General features: G+C 42.6%; 1 protein-coding gene across 5 annotated transcripts in view; it reads right to left on the reverse strand.

The window, feature by feature from the left end:
• Nucleotides 1-12886, reverse strand: part of CPQ (carboxypeptidase Q) — a 475775-nt gene extending 462889 nt beyond the window's left edge. For 3 of the 5 annotated variants that reach the window (XM_022584747.2, XM_022584750.2, XM_089898875.1), the window contains exon 1: nt 12767-12885. The gene's annotated coding sequence lies outside the window, so the exon portion shown is untranslated. Of the gene's footprint in view, nt 1-12766 lie in introns of all 5 variants that reach the window. The other 2 variants (XM_022584748.2, XM_089898874.1) reach the window with 2 other exon arrangements.
• Between the last annotated feature and the right edge of the window lie 366 nt (nt 12887-13252).

Genomic DNA, 13252 nt, shown 5'->3' on the forward strand with positions numbered 1-13252 from the left:
TCCAGACTATCTCACTAGTCTTAAAGCTTTTCAAGGGAAAGATCAATGTCTTTCCACCCAGTATATAGTAAAAGCTCAATAAATGCTTTTGAGCTTTTAAAGTGAACTGTGTTTTCTTCATCCTTGCATCCCCACCACTCAGCACATGTGTGGCACAGAGAAGCAGCTAGATTGACACTGGCTAAGTGAAGAGCCTCCTGCAATAGACTGAATGTGTCCCCCTAAAATGCATATGTTGAAATCCTAACCATAATGTGATGGTATTAGGAGGTGGGACCTTTGATAGGTAATTAGGTCATGAGGGTAGAGCCCTCATGAACGGAATTAGTGCCCTTATAAAAGGGCACCTTCTTCTTTTGCCATGTGAGGACACTATGAGAAAGTGGCAGTTTGCAACCCAGAAGAGGGTCCTCAGCAGAACCTGACCATGCTGGTACCCTGAACTCAGACTTCTAGCCTCCAGACTGTGAGAAGTAAACTTCTGCTGTGCATAAGCCACCCAGTCTATGGCACTTTGTTACAGCAGTCAGAACTAACTAAGACACTTCCTCGTCTCCAGTCTGACTGTACTTCTATCCACCCAACTCACCATTTCAGATTAATCTTGGTTCAAAACCTCAATTGGTAATTAATGACTCCAACAATGCTTTCATTAGCACCTTAGAATACCTTTGCTTTTCCTCCTCACCCAAGTTGCCAATTCTTCCAAACTAATTTTGAATTTTCTCTGTACGTGCTGCATAACACCATCATCAACATTTACTTAATCATGCCAAATATCTCCATATGAACTAAAGGCTGTCTGATCTCAGCTGGGTCCCTTGCATTGCTCAGCAACCCTTATATTTATCTTCAACTGACCCCTATCAAATTCCCCACAGCTGCTGCTACAAAGTTTTTCCACTCTCCCTAAGCCCCAGATTCAACCCCTACTCCCCTCATGCTCAGCAAAAGCTCTCCTCTTCTACATAACTGAGAATACGATATTATGACCATGAGATGACTTGGCTTTCTTCGTCCTCAACTCAAAACTCTTCTACCCCTTTATCTATACAGCTCTTCTCAGCTCACGTCCCAGTGAAAGAAGTGCCCACCCTCCTTTCCAAAGCCAAATTCTCTCTCCATACTGTACCAATTATTGGGAGGCAGAGATACTGAATAATATCCTCCAAACTGACAAGGAACTTTGAGACAGAAAAACAAAGCAGGCAATTCCATAAAGTGCCATTATGAAGTCTGTTGTGGGTAACCTACACACAGGCAGGAAGGATCAGGCCGACGGGATGATCCAGAGGCATTTGCAGCTGCACTTTGCACCATGGAAAGGGGTACCGGGGGATCTAAAGGGGCCAGAGCTAAACACGGAATCTGACTACCAAGTGAGAAGCATGACCACACCGACGGGGACCGGGGATTTTCCCCTCCCCCAGGGATCTCAGGACCATTAACCATCTGTGTCAGCATAAGGCATTCTTCCAGTTTCCACATCAGATGAAGACAAGGGTAAAAGTTGATGGGGAACATACCCTTGTAAGTTAAGCTAAAGCTGAGTCGCACAGAAAGGGGAGGGGGTAGGGCTGTGGACCTAAGATGGAGATGACAAAATGGAGTCAGTGTGGTTCAGCCACACACGGCCATGCCACGTGGCTTGCGCACCTTAGTTCCCCAACCAGGGATTGAACCTGGGCCACGTCAGTGTAAGCACTGAGTCCTAACCACTGGGCCACCAGGGAATTCCCTTAAGAAGAATTGTGTCTGAACAAGAAGGACAAGATTGGGTCCAGAAAGGAAGACCATACAACAGTATCAGCTGAAACTCCTTCCCCATCAGAAAGGCCAGGCTGACACCAGGTCAGCTGAGGAAGTGTTTAATTGGACATTTTGAGAATCTAATGTCATGTATGCAGATGCAAATGTTTGAAATGTTTGAGTTGTTTACAGTGTAGTTTGTGCCAGACAGGCTCCCATGCCAAGCCAGAACACAGCCTCCCATTATTCCGCTGGGCTCAGTTTCTAAAGATGTTTCAGGGCTCTCTGAGCCTTGTAAATTTCCACATCCAAAGGCTCATTTGTGTTTTCAAGGCAGTGTCATTCTTCCCCCCATGAGCAGACATCAGTCCTTCCCCTGCCAATCTCTGTCACTGCCTGCTCTGGTTCAGAAAAGGCTTTGGAGAAATTATTTGAGAGGCAATTACTCCATCTCTAGAAATTTTAGTAGTTTGGGGAAAACTAACACAAAGGAAAAGTCAGACTCTTGATCCCTGCCTGGAAGTTGGGTCTCAGCTGATGTAATTATTTCGAGAACTGTTTCTGTTATTCACTGACCCAGGAAAACACAGCTTATCATTAGCTCAGCAAATAGACAATTCCACTTTAACATACCCCCTATAAGGCAGCAGTTCTTGATCAGGAGGATAAACAAGGATACACCACAAGTGGACACTAGGGAATCCGTTCATCTTTAAGCACTGAACCATCCACACTCTGCCTTGAAAATGCAAAGCAAAACAATATTGTCATTATCACAAATTGTTATGATGCCTTCGCTATATCCTCTTCCTATTATCAAATACCTTCTTCAAGAAAAAATTTTACATGTTTAAAGTCCTAAATTGGAAATACACATGAAGACTATTGTTCATGTATCATGTTAAGGATGCTCAATTCAAGAATAAAAATTTGCCACTAGTTTTACATTGGATAAGCTTATTTGTTTCATCCAATGGTCTCCATTGGATAAACAGTCATAAGAAAATTATTAGCATTTATTAATGAGTTCATTCATTTATTCATACTACAGACATTGATTGACTACCTATTATGCTCAGAACAACTGCAACTGTTTCAGATATACAGAGACAAAGAATATGTCGTCCTAGGCCTTAGGAAGCCAGTGAAAGAGGAAGGCAAATGACTGCGATACAGAGACAAAAGGAAACAGATTCTCAAGTACTAACAATAAAGTACAGTTGACCCTTGAACAACACGGGTATGAACTGTGTCTGTCCACTTATATGTGGATTTTTTTCAATAAATACTGCAGGTACTACAGGATCGAAGGTTAGCTGAATCTGAGGATGCAGAACCACAGATAAGTGGGGCTAACTGTAAAGTTACTCTCGGATTGCCGACTGCTGTGGGGTTGGTGCCCCTAACCCCCAAGTTGTTCAAGGGTCAACTGTAATGATAAAGTATTGCAGGATTATCACAGCAGAGAACAAGGAAGCAATAACGGAGAAGATGATATTCCAGCTCAGCCTTGCAGGATAGATGAATTTGCACAGTTGTATGGTGGGAAGGGTATTTAAAGAACAGCCATGAGCAAAGATGTGAACATTTATAATATGTTCCCCAGAAATGATTTAAAAAAAAAAATTCTGGCGTACAAAAAGCTGAAGTATTATAAAGCACTAGGGAGAAATTTAAACATACACATGCATACAAGAAGTGTATTCCCAGTCCCATTTCAGACATAGTGATTCAGAGCCCACAGAGTTAGGTGGGGGCCAGGAACCAGTATTTTTCAAATCTTCCCAGGTCGTGATGTGCACTCATGATGTGATCTGATACACACATATAGAATACATGGAGGGATCTAGTAGGTGTTATGGGCTGAACTGTGCCCCACCACAGTTCACATGTTTAAGCTCTACTACACAGTACCGCAGAATGTGACTATATTTGGAGATAAGGACTTTAAAGGGGTGATTAAGTTAAAATGAGGGCATGGGGGGTGGGGCTAATACAATCTGACTGAGGTCCTTATAAGAAGAGGACATTTGGACACACAGAGACACCAGGGATGCACACGAACAGAAAGAAAATGACCATGTGAGGAAACAGCAAGAAGATGGACATCTGCAAGCCAAGGAGAGAAGCCTCAGAAGGAATCAAACCTGCTGACACCTTGATCTTGGATGTCAGCCTCTAGAACTGTGAGAAAATACATTTCTACTGTTTAAGCCACCCACTCTATGGTATTTTGTTTTGTCAGGCCTAGCGAACTAATACAGTAAGTGAATGCACCAGGAACGTACCGAGAAATACATTTTAATGCCATATTAGGAGTTTAGACTTTATTAGGAGTTTAGACTTTATTCCGCAGACAATTTCTCAAAATGTAGGTCTTTTGAGAAGGGAAGTAATATGATCCAGCCTATGATCCAACTCTTGAAGCAGTGTGGAAGATGAAGTAATTTAAAAGATTCTGCCTGGCCAAGGCAAGAGACAATAACGGATATGACTAGAGTCGTGATAGAAAGGATGGGGGGATAAAAAAAAAAAACAGAAAATTTCAGGTGCTATCACAGGTAGGCACAACAGCATTTGGTGACTTAATAATGTGGGAAGATGAGGAAAAGGGAAGAGTTAAGGCTAACCTCCCAGATTTTGATCCTGTTTTGTACCCTGTATTTCAGATACATCACATTACCTACTATCTCGTAGATTGAGATGCCATTAACCAAAATAGAAAACCCAGAAAGCATATTTGGGAATGAAATTGATGAGTTGAAAACCAGAGAACAGAAATCAGAAGAACGTCAAGTGTAGAGCTAGAGCTCTCTTGAGGACAGAGGAGCTCTTTAGAGCCACATGGCAATGAGAGCACTGAGCTCACTTCCGTCATCACTCCTGTCCTTACAGCAACAAATAAAATGAGCAAACTGAAAACCAATGACTCTCCTTGGAGCAGAGAAGTGAGAGTGCAACGCAAACCCCCACTCTAAAATCTAGAGAGACAGGAAAATCCAGAGAGTCACAGCCCAGATCTGCTTATCTGGAGCAGAAGCCACTGGACCCATAAAGTCTAGGAATACCTAAACAGTAATTTTGACAAATTTCTGGAGACTGAGTATGGCCTACCTTGAGAGTGAGAAACTCCTAAGGCCACAGTCTTGGGGAAGGAGGGGGGTGATTTCCAACAATTTCAGGTAATCACAAAACAGCTATTACAAAGGTGCGAAGACAGGAGGGAACATACCAATGAAAAACTAATGATGATAGTGGCTAATACTGACTGAGCAGGCCTGTCCTAAATGTTTATATTTCTTAACCCTACAGCAAACCTAGAGGATAATTCATTGGTTTTCTATTGCTGCTGGAACAAATTACCACAAAATTGGTGGCTTAAACAATACAAAGTTATTATCTTACAGTTCTGTAGGTCAGAAATCCAGCACTGGACTCACCAGGTAAAATCAAAGTGTTGGCAGGGCTGCCTTCCTTCCAGGGGCTCTAGGGAAGGATCTTTGCCTTTTTCAGATCCTAATGGCCACCCATATTCCTTGTCTCATGGCCTCCTTCCTCCATCTTCAAAGCTGACAACATTGCATCTCTCTGGCCGTTCTTCCATAGTCACATCTCCCTAACTCTTCTGCCCCCCTCTCCCACTGTTAATTAGGCCCACCACATAATCCAGGATATGGACTTCAAGTCAGATAATGAGCAATCTTAATGCCATCCACAGCCTTAATTCTCCTTTGCCACATAGCCTATCATATTCACAGGTTCCAGGGATTAGGGCATGGGCATCTTTGGGGGAGGACATTATTCTGCCTACCACTGATAGTTATAATTAGTTTTCCCATTTTTACAAAGGAAGAAACTGAGGCATAGAGAGGATATGTAATTGGTCCAAGGTCACACAAGTGTTGGTGACAGAGCTGAAATCTGAACCCAAGAAACTGACTTCAGGTCCTATTTTCTTAACTGTTAAACTACAGCAAATATAGGGTGCTAGTGAGTGGTTAGTTTAAGTGGTAAACCCTAAAATTTAGGCTGAATAAGGAGTGGAATGAAGTCTGAAGAGTGCTGACTTCCATGATTTGCTCTCTGCTTCCCAAAGAACTAAACCGGGGTTTGTGATCCTCCGTTCATTCCCTCATCTTCCTATGGCCCCTGGTTTTCTGTAAGTCTTATCTCAGAAAAGCTAATGAAAAGAAAAACCCTATAAAAGGACAGCCAGATGCTTCAGATGGTAAATTTTGCGATACAGTACACACGGTATTAATGATTTAGAACATTAAGCAAATGTAACAAATGCATCTTCAGATTAGTCACAGATAACATAGATCCAAAGTATTTTGATAATGGTAAAAGAACCTCAAAACGATGTTCTGGGAACAAAAGGGACATATGAAGGTGGAAGATTCATTCTATGAGCCACTTGACAGCATCGTGAAAGAGAAGATGTTTTCTCTTTACCATTTCAATCAATTACAAAGCTAATTGAAAACATGGGCTAAACCAGAGGATCAAGGCACAAGACCAGCAGGCCTCTCGAATTCACTGAATTCTTCGTTAAACGTTTTTTACAATCTTTCATAAATGTTTGAAGAAGAAATGAATTTTCTGTGAATAAGAGACCATATATATACATATATAATCATATATCTTACACATATATAACATAAAGAATTTTTTGATAAACCTTTAATACACCATATTATTGAAACTTTCTATATCCCTGTTCACCCTTATGAATTATATTCTTCAACCTCATGAATTATTCAAATCTTACCATTTGTCTTTTGTCTGCTTGATTTGTCATATAAACAACAGATCTTAAAGTCTCCTATAAATTGTTTTGGTCAAGTCAGACAGAGAAAGACAAATATCATATGTTATTGCTTATATGTGGAATCTAAAAAAAGGCTACAAATGAACTTATTTACAAACAGAAATAGAGTCACAGATGTAGCAAACAAACTATGGTTACCAAGGGGGAAGGGAGGAAGGGATAAACTGTGAGACTGGGATTGACATATACACACTATTATATATAAAAGAGATAACCAATAAGGACCGACTGTACAGCACAGGGAACTCTACTCAATGCTGTGTAATGACCTATATGGGAAAAGAATCTAAAAAAAGAGTGGATACATGTATATGTATAACTGATTCACTTCGCTGTACAGCAGAAACTAACACAACATAGTAAATCAACTATACTCTAATAAAAATTAATTTTCTTATATTGTTTTGGTCATTTTCTCATACTTCTGACCATTTCTTTATATTCTTTGAAGATAAATATGTTTAAATGCCTGGCCCATAAAATGTCACAGCTATTCTGTCTTCCTTATTGATTTTATCTTTTATCAACTCTAGATCTGGTATAATGCTCTTTGCTTTGAATTACACTTGGTTTCTTTTTAATAATGATGTGGAACTCAAGGTCCATAAAGGTTTCTGGTTTTCCCACCCAGGCCCACTATGTTGATGGATTTACACTGATGACTGTCTCTTGTGGGTCCCACCACGGGCAGTGCCAGTGCTGGGCTTATCTCTCCATTTCCCAGCTGAGCTGTGGCCAGTGTCCTACCTGTAGGTGCTTCATAAGAAGCAAAGGTAGCTAGATGGATTTAATTGAAAATCATTACGTTCAATGTGTTGTAAACTGCCTCAAATAATTAGGGGATCCAGGTCCAGGTCCCCATTTTCGTACTTGATACTCAACTTGGAAAAGTCTTCACATATAATACGATCAATGTAGACATAGCTTACTGCAGATGTATCTTGCTTTAAGCAAACCCCATATTGAAAGTCTGGATTTATCCAGATAATATGTTTAGGAATGATTAATAGTTCACTTTGTAAAGAGGTTATTTGCCTCTTGGAAGATTTAGTCCTAAGATTTTTTTATATCGCAAACTCTCCTATTACATTTTAAGTATTATTTGATTTCCACAGCAATTCTCTACATACAACCCTTCATAACCATCCGTACTGCACATAGCAGAGTTGGTGCTAAGGATCCTTTCCATCACTGCCTGTCTCCCCAGAGATCTTGGCTCTGTTGGCCTTCATATACCATCTGCTTTAGTCTTACTTTTACATGATGGACGTGGTGGGAGGCGGAGGGGACTCTGTAAAACGCCAAGGTCCCAAGGCAAAGCAAGGTTCCGATACAATGGACAGAGCAGTGGGCTGAAACTCAGAAGGCCTAGAGTTCTTGCCAGTTATGGGATCTGAGGCAAACTACAGCCTCCTTAATACCCAGATTTTTAGTTTACAAAAGAAAGATAATAGTGCCTGCCTGCACATGCTTCTGAGGGTTCATATAAAAATTATTTTTAAATATAAGGTGCTATGCTAATATACCCTTTTTTCCAAGCAAGTCTAATGCCACGACCCTAAGAGAACACTACATCAATCTAACCTTTTCTCTGTTAGCAGCTGTTTCTCACAGAATTCGTTAAAAGTTCTGAAAATTCCTCCTAATCACTATCCCTTTCATTTTATCTCACTCTACTTGTTATTCTTCCCTTAGTTCAAAGTCTCCCAACACCTTCTCTGCAAAATGAGATCAAACCCTCTGCACAGCACCTCGAAACAATCACCTATTTGTCTCTCCCTGACAAGGTGAATGAGATGAGAAAGCAAAGCTTGAGATAGTCTTACCACTAAAGAAATACGTTCTTTGGAAGAGCCAGCTCAAATTTCCTCTCTGTATTCCAAATCTGCCTATACCTGTGCTTTAAGCAACCAGTCCTCTCTGCTACACTCCTGCCATTTGCTCATCTTTGTTCCTTTCATCCACTCCTGTCTGTGTTGCTCTGTTTTGGTTTCTCTTGATGGTTTATAATAACCCCTCATTGTCTGAGTATCTAACTTTGTTCCTTCACTAGAACTTACATAATATTTAGAGTTCTAAAGATCTCACCTGAAATATAAGGGTCATTAGTTAAGTCTAATGTGGTTTTTTTCCTTCTTTTTAAGTGTTTTATTGAACTGATCTGTCTTTTTAGACTGTGGACCTGTCATAAAGTTTGGCCAGTCTTGGCTATATATGACGTCACAGTAGAGCTACAGTCAAGGCTGTACACCAGGGATCTCCCCTGGATGTTCCAAAGTTGTCTCACTGTCTTTCTGCCAGAACCTCTTCCTCATCTGGTGTTCATTACCCTCATTAGTGGCATCTCCATCCACCCAGGTAAGCAATTCCAAAACCTCAGAATTATTTTCAACCTTATTTCCCATATGCAGCTAGTCATTAAATCCTGCCTTCCCTATATTCTGAATATCTCTCAAACTTACACTAGTTTACACCCTTATCCTATTTCATTTGGACTATAGCAACAGCATCCTCATTTTCTTCTGGACTCCTTGGCTTTTCCCTCTCTAGTTCCTCTGAAATACTATTGCTGGAGCTATTTTCTAAAGGAAATCCAATCATAGCACTCCTCTGCTTAAAAATTCAGCTTAAAAACTCTTAAAGATTATCTAGGCTGTGATAAAGCCTGAAAAACATGACATTCAAGGACCCTCCTTCTCTGGCCCCAACCTCACAAGACCTCTTTACTACAGACGCACCCAACCCGTCTCTCCCTGGGAGTGCCACGCTCAGACTGCCTCCATGTCTTTGCCCATGTAGTTCTCTGTGCTTAGAACAAACACCCTTCTCCCTCCTCTTGGCTTTCAGGCTTCGAAATCCAGTTCAAAATTCACCTGCTCTGTGAAGTCTTCCTAAATTCTGACCATACCTCTCTCCTGGGAGAATGAGTGGCCACTACTTCCACATCACCCGTGCTGCAATTATTTGTGGATGGATCACTTTCCTACGTAAACTCGGTATCTCATTCATCTTTACCTGGCACACAGTATGCACTCATTAAATGGTTACTGAAATTAATATGCGCTGAGTAAAAGAATAACTAAAGAAAAATTCCACAGATCTAGAAGCACACCAGTCCTCCTTCTTAGCTGCATTAAAGAAACAGGGCCCAGGGATAAAGAAAAGGACTAATAATCTGATGTAGCAAACACATGAATGGGTTGTTTGTTTTTAAAATCTAAGTGGTTTAGGGAGGGCAGGGGGAGAAGAAAGTATATTTTAAAGCTCTAGCTCCAGGGCAAGTAATAAAAATTGTTGCTTTAATGTTTTTTTTTCATAATATTGTGAGCAATGGGAAGGTCTATTCCATCACACCGGCCTTCAGGGCAGAAAGTTTCAGCCTCCTGAGCTAAGTCAAACTGGCACTGGCTCTCTGTTTTTCAAGCAGCCGCAATTGGTCTCTGCCTTCTATGAGACTAAACTTGACTGACAAAGAAGAAACAAAATAATTTCCCAGTTACTTTATGGGCCTCTCTTTTCCTCTTTTGCTCTTGTCAATTAATTATAAGCGTGCTGGAAATTCGTCTCACATTTCTGCCCCTACATTACACTGAGGTAGGCATTGTACTCTGTCCGCGTTAGGAGTTGTCATGAGGTTGGGAGGCAGCAACTAGCCCAAGAAACAACACTGTTTGGTACTCAGAGTTTGAAGCCCTTAGGTGCCACTCACCCACATAGCTTTTGATGTCATCCTTTTTATACTCCCTGGATTGTTAAATCTGAACACGTTTAAAATTAGGATGCATGGGCATCTAGGCCAAAATATCAGAGTCTAGAGTACCCATGGAACTCAATAATTTTCAAAATGATATAACAAACAATGTTCTATAGTTCAGTCTTAATCATTCCACCCCTGAGCTCCCATTCTAAATCTACTTACCCACAACGCCCAGGAGTTTAATATACCACCTGGAACACACATAGAGACCACATTTGACAACATTACAAGGCTTTCCTAGCAGGGATTGTCTATATTTCTGGCAGAAACCCTGCCTCCATCTACCTGTGTTTTGAATGCCTGACTTTCCCATTTCCCAAGCACTGTTTCCATTTAGGAAGGTTGAATAGGGATTACAATTGTTTATAGCGAGGAATAAATGGGGCAATACAAGTAAAAAGGTTAAATATAACAGTGCTTGGTGAGTGGTCAGTGCCCCATAAATATCACCTCTGTTACATTCCATGCCGGAACCACATGTGACCCCATAATTGGATCTTTGAGAAAAGAATCAGAGAAAGTTGGTCTTTTTCACCAAGCACCATGTTTGACTTCACTTCTTCCAATAGACTTGAAAGAACTGAAGTAGGTAACATTAATTTTACTTTACTTAACATGTTTGGGACTTTGTGTTTGTGAAATGTATCATGCAAGAAATATTTCAATATGTATGTAAAATGACTTTTTAAGTGCCTTTTAAAAATCTCTAAGGTCCTTCCGTTTCCAAAATGTTGTGATCTATGATAACTAATCTCAAATGCAGGCAAATTAATAGTGATATAACTCCCTAGATATACTGAAAATATATGGCATTGTCAGGCTGGTTGTATTGGAAACAAGTTAGACCCAGGACCAGGAACCTGGGGCAATGCACAAAACAATCTTGCCCTTCTTTCTCCCCTCCAGCCCAGAGTCTAAAATTCTCATCTCAAGCTCCCAGGTCCTTTTGTAGCAGATGTGGAGAGGATGAGGAATGAGTTGGAATTTGCAGAGAAAACAGTGGAGCCAAAATTCTACAGAATCCCAAGAGGAGCAGCTGAAGTGAGCAGGCTTCATGAAATCACCTGCAATTTCACCTTTTAATCGATAAAAGAGAATCCTAGAAGTCTAACTCAAGAAGGGGCCCTACCTAACCTCCTGCATCTTGGAGATTAAGAAACTGAGACCTAAAGAGATCAAGTAACACATCTAAAGTCATCCAGCTTTTCTGAAACCTGGGTCTGGAAACCTAGAAGTGATGCAGTGACCAATCGAATTAAAGCAGTCTCAACCTATGTCACTTCCAAAGTGTCTGCACACGGATAAATGTCTCTCTTTTCCTCTCTGAGCTATATTCAGCCTTCTACAGTCACCCACAAACCAGCCAGCACTTGTCTCAGGAAGACAGACAAGATCCTCCACAATCCTGAATTCAAAGAGACATCTGGTTTTACAAACAAGTTACTAAAAGCAGAGTCATGTGGTACTACCTTCAGATTCATCCTTATCTTTCAGAAATACATTAAATAATATTATAGTGACAATGATTCTCCAAAGTAGAAAACAAAACTCAAGAAAAAAAAAAAAAGCCTAGGCATACTTTGCTTTAAGCAATGCATATAGGAAAATCTACTTAGAGTGTAAATATGAGGGAGTGCTTCTGGCGATTATTTTCTTTTGAAACAGCATAGAATAGAACTTTTAAGTAGCCACAGTCAGAATGACTCCATTTACAAGAGTGCCACATTCACACAGCTTTTGGGAAACTACCAGAAGATAAGAGTTGTAAGCCCGTGTCTCCACTGCCTCCTTGTCGTGTGTATTTATATCCATTCATGTATTCCTTCATTCAGCTCTACTTCATGTGTACTCATTCATTAATTCACCAGTTCTCCCTCATAGGAACTCACTCATTCATTCAATTGCTCACTTGAGTACTACCGAGTACCTGAAAAGTCCGACAGGGGCTTTGCTCTCGTGTAACTTCAGAGCCTGCGTGGAGCCTAGACGTACACACCAAAAATGAAAGTACAAGATAAAAGGCGAAAAGAACCACAAAGGAGACCCGATAAAGCAACCTGGAGGCTCAGGGGAACTAGGTGCTGGTTCCAGATGCGGGCGAGGGAAGCTCCTGGGCGGCTTGGGGCGGGGCACCTCCCCTCCCCGAGACAAGAGAGAAAAGGAGACATCACGCCTGGCTCACTGCTCTCCGTGCACAGCATCTCCCTCCATCCCGGCGGCCGCACGCGGCCTCCCCATTGCTTGGCCCTTGTCGCGGAAGCCGCACGCCCGGCCCGTCTCCCGGTGGCCTCCCTACCCTGTCCGTCAGTCGCTCCCACGAATGGGTGACTTGGGAAGTCCACACCGGTGCCGGCACCGCCTAGGCCCGCCCGCCAGGAGGAGCCGGGCCCAGCAGCCCGTGGGCACGGTCCGGCCCGCGGCGCACGCACCTGGTCGGCCGTTCGGGCTGCGTCGGCGGCGGAGGCGGCGCCCAGGGTCACGCTGCCGGGTATCTGCGGTTCTGCCCGCTGCGCACTGAGCGGGAAGGCGGGGCGCAGCGGCCCTGGACGCTGGGCGCGGGCGGGAGGGCCCGGCGGGGCACCGCCCCCACCACGCCCGCAGGCCTCGCTGCGCCTCGGGAGACCTGAGGGCGGCGGGCAGACGAGCTGGTGCCTCACCTTCTGGCTCTGGCTCCCGTTAGAAAATCAGTGTCCCACCCTGGGTCCTGGGCCCCGCGGCCTTGCTTCTTTATTTAGGGGCCAAAGCGCCCGAGCGTCGCCCTCAGGCCCTCGCGGGTCTCTGGCCGGCGGAGGTTTCAAGAGCTGTAACCTCCGGTGGGCCGAAGGGCTTGGCCGAGGTGTCCTGTGCTTTCATGAGTGGCCGTGCAGGTAGGGAAGGAAGGGGTTGTGGAGCTGAAAGGAAAGCGTGAAAGGTGT

This window comes from Delphinapterus leucas, chromosome 17, assembly GCF_059928025.1.
Source record: "Delphinapterus leucas isolate spDelLeu-1000000601 "Yukka" chromosome 17, BTC_Dleu_Yukka2, whole genome shotgun sequence".
Classification (NCBI taxonomy): Eukaryota; Metazoa; Chordata; class Mammalia; order Artiodactyla; family Monodontidae; genus Delphinapterus; species Delphinapterus leucas.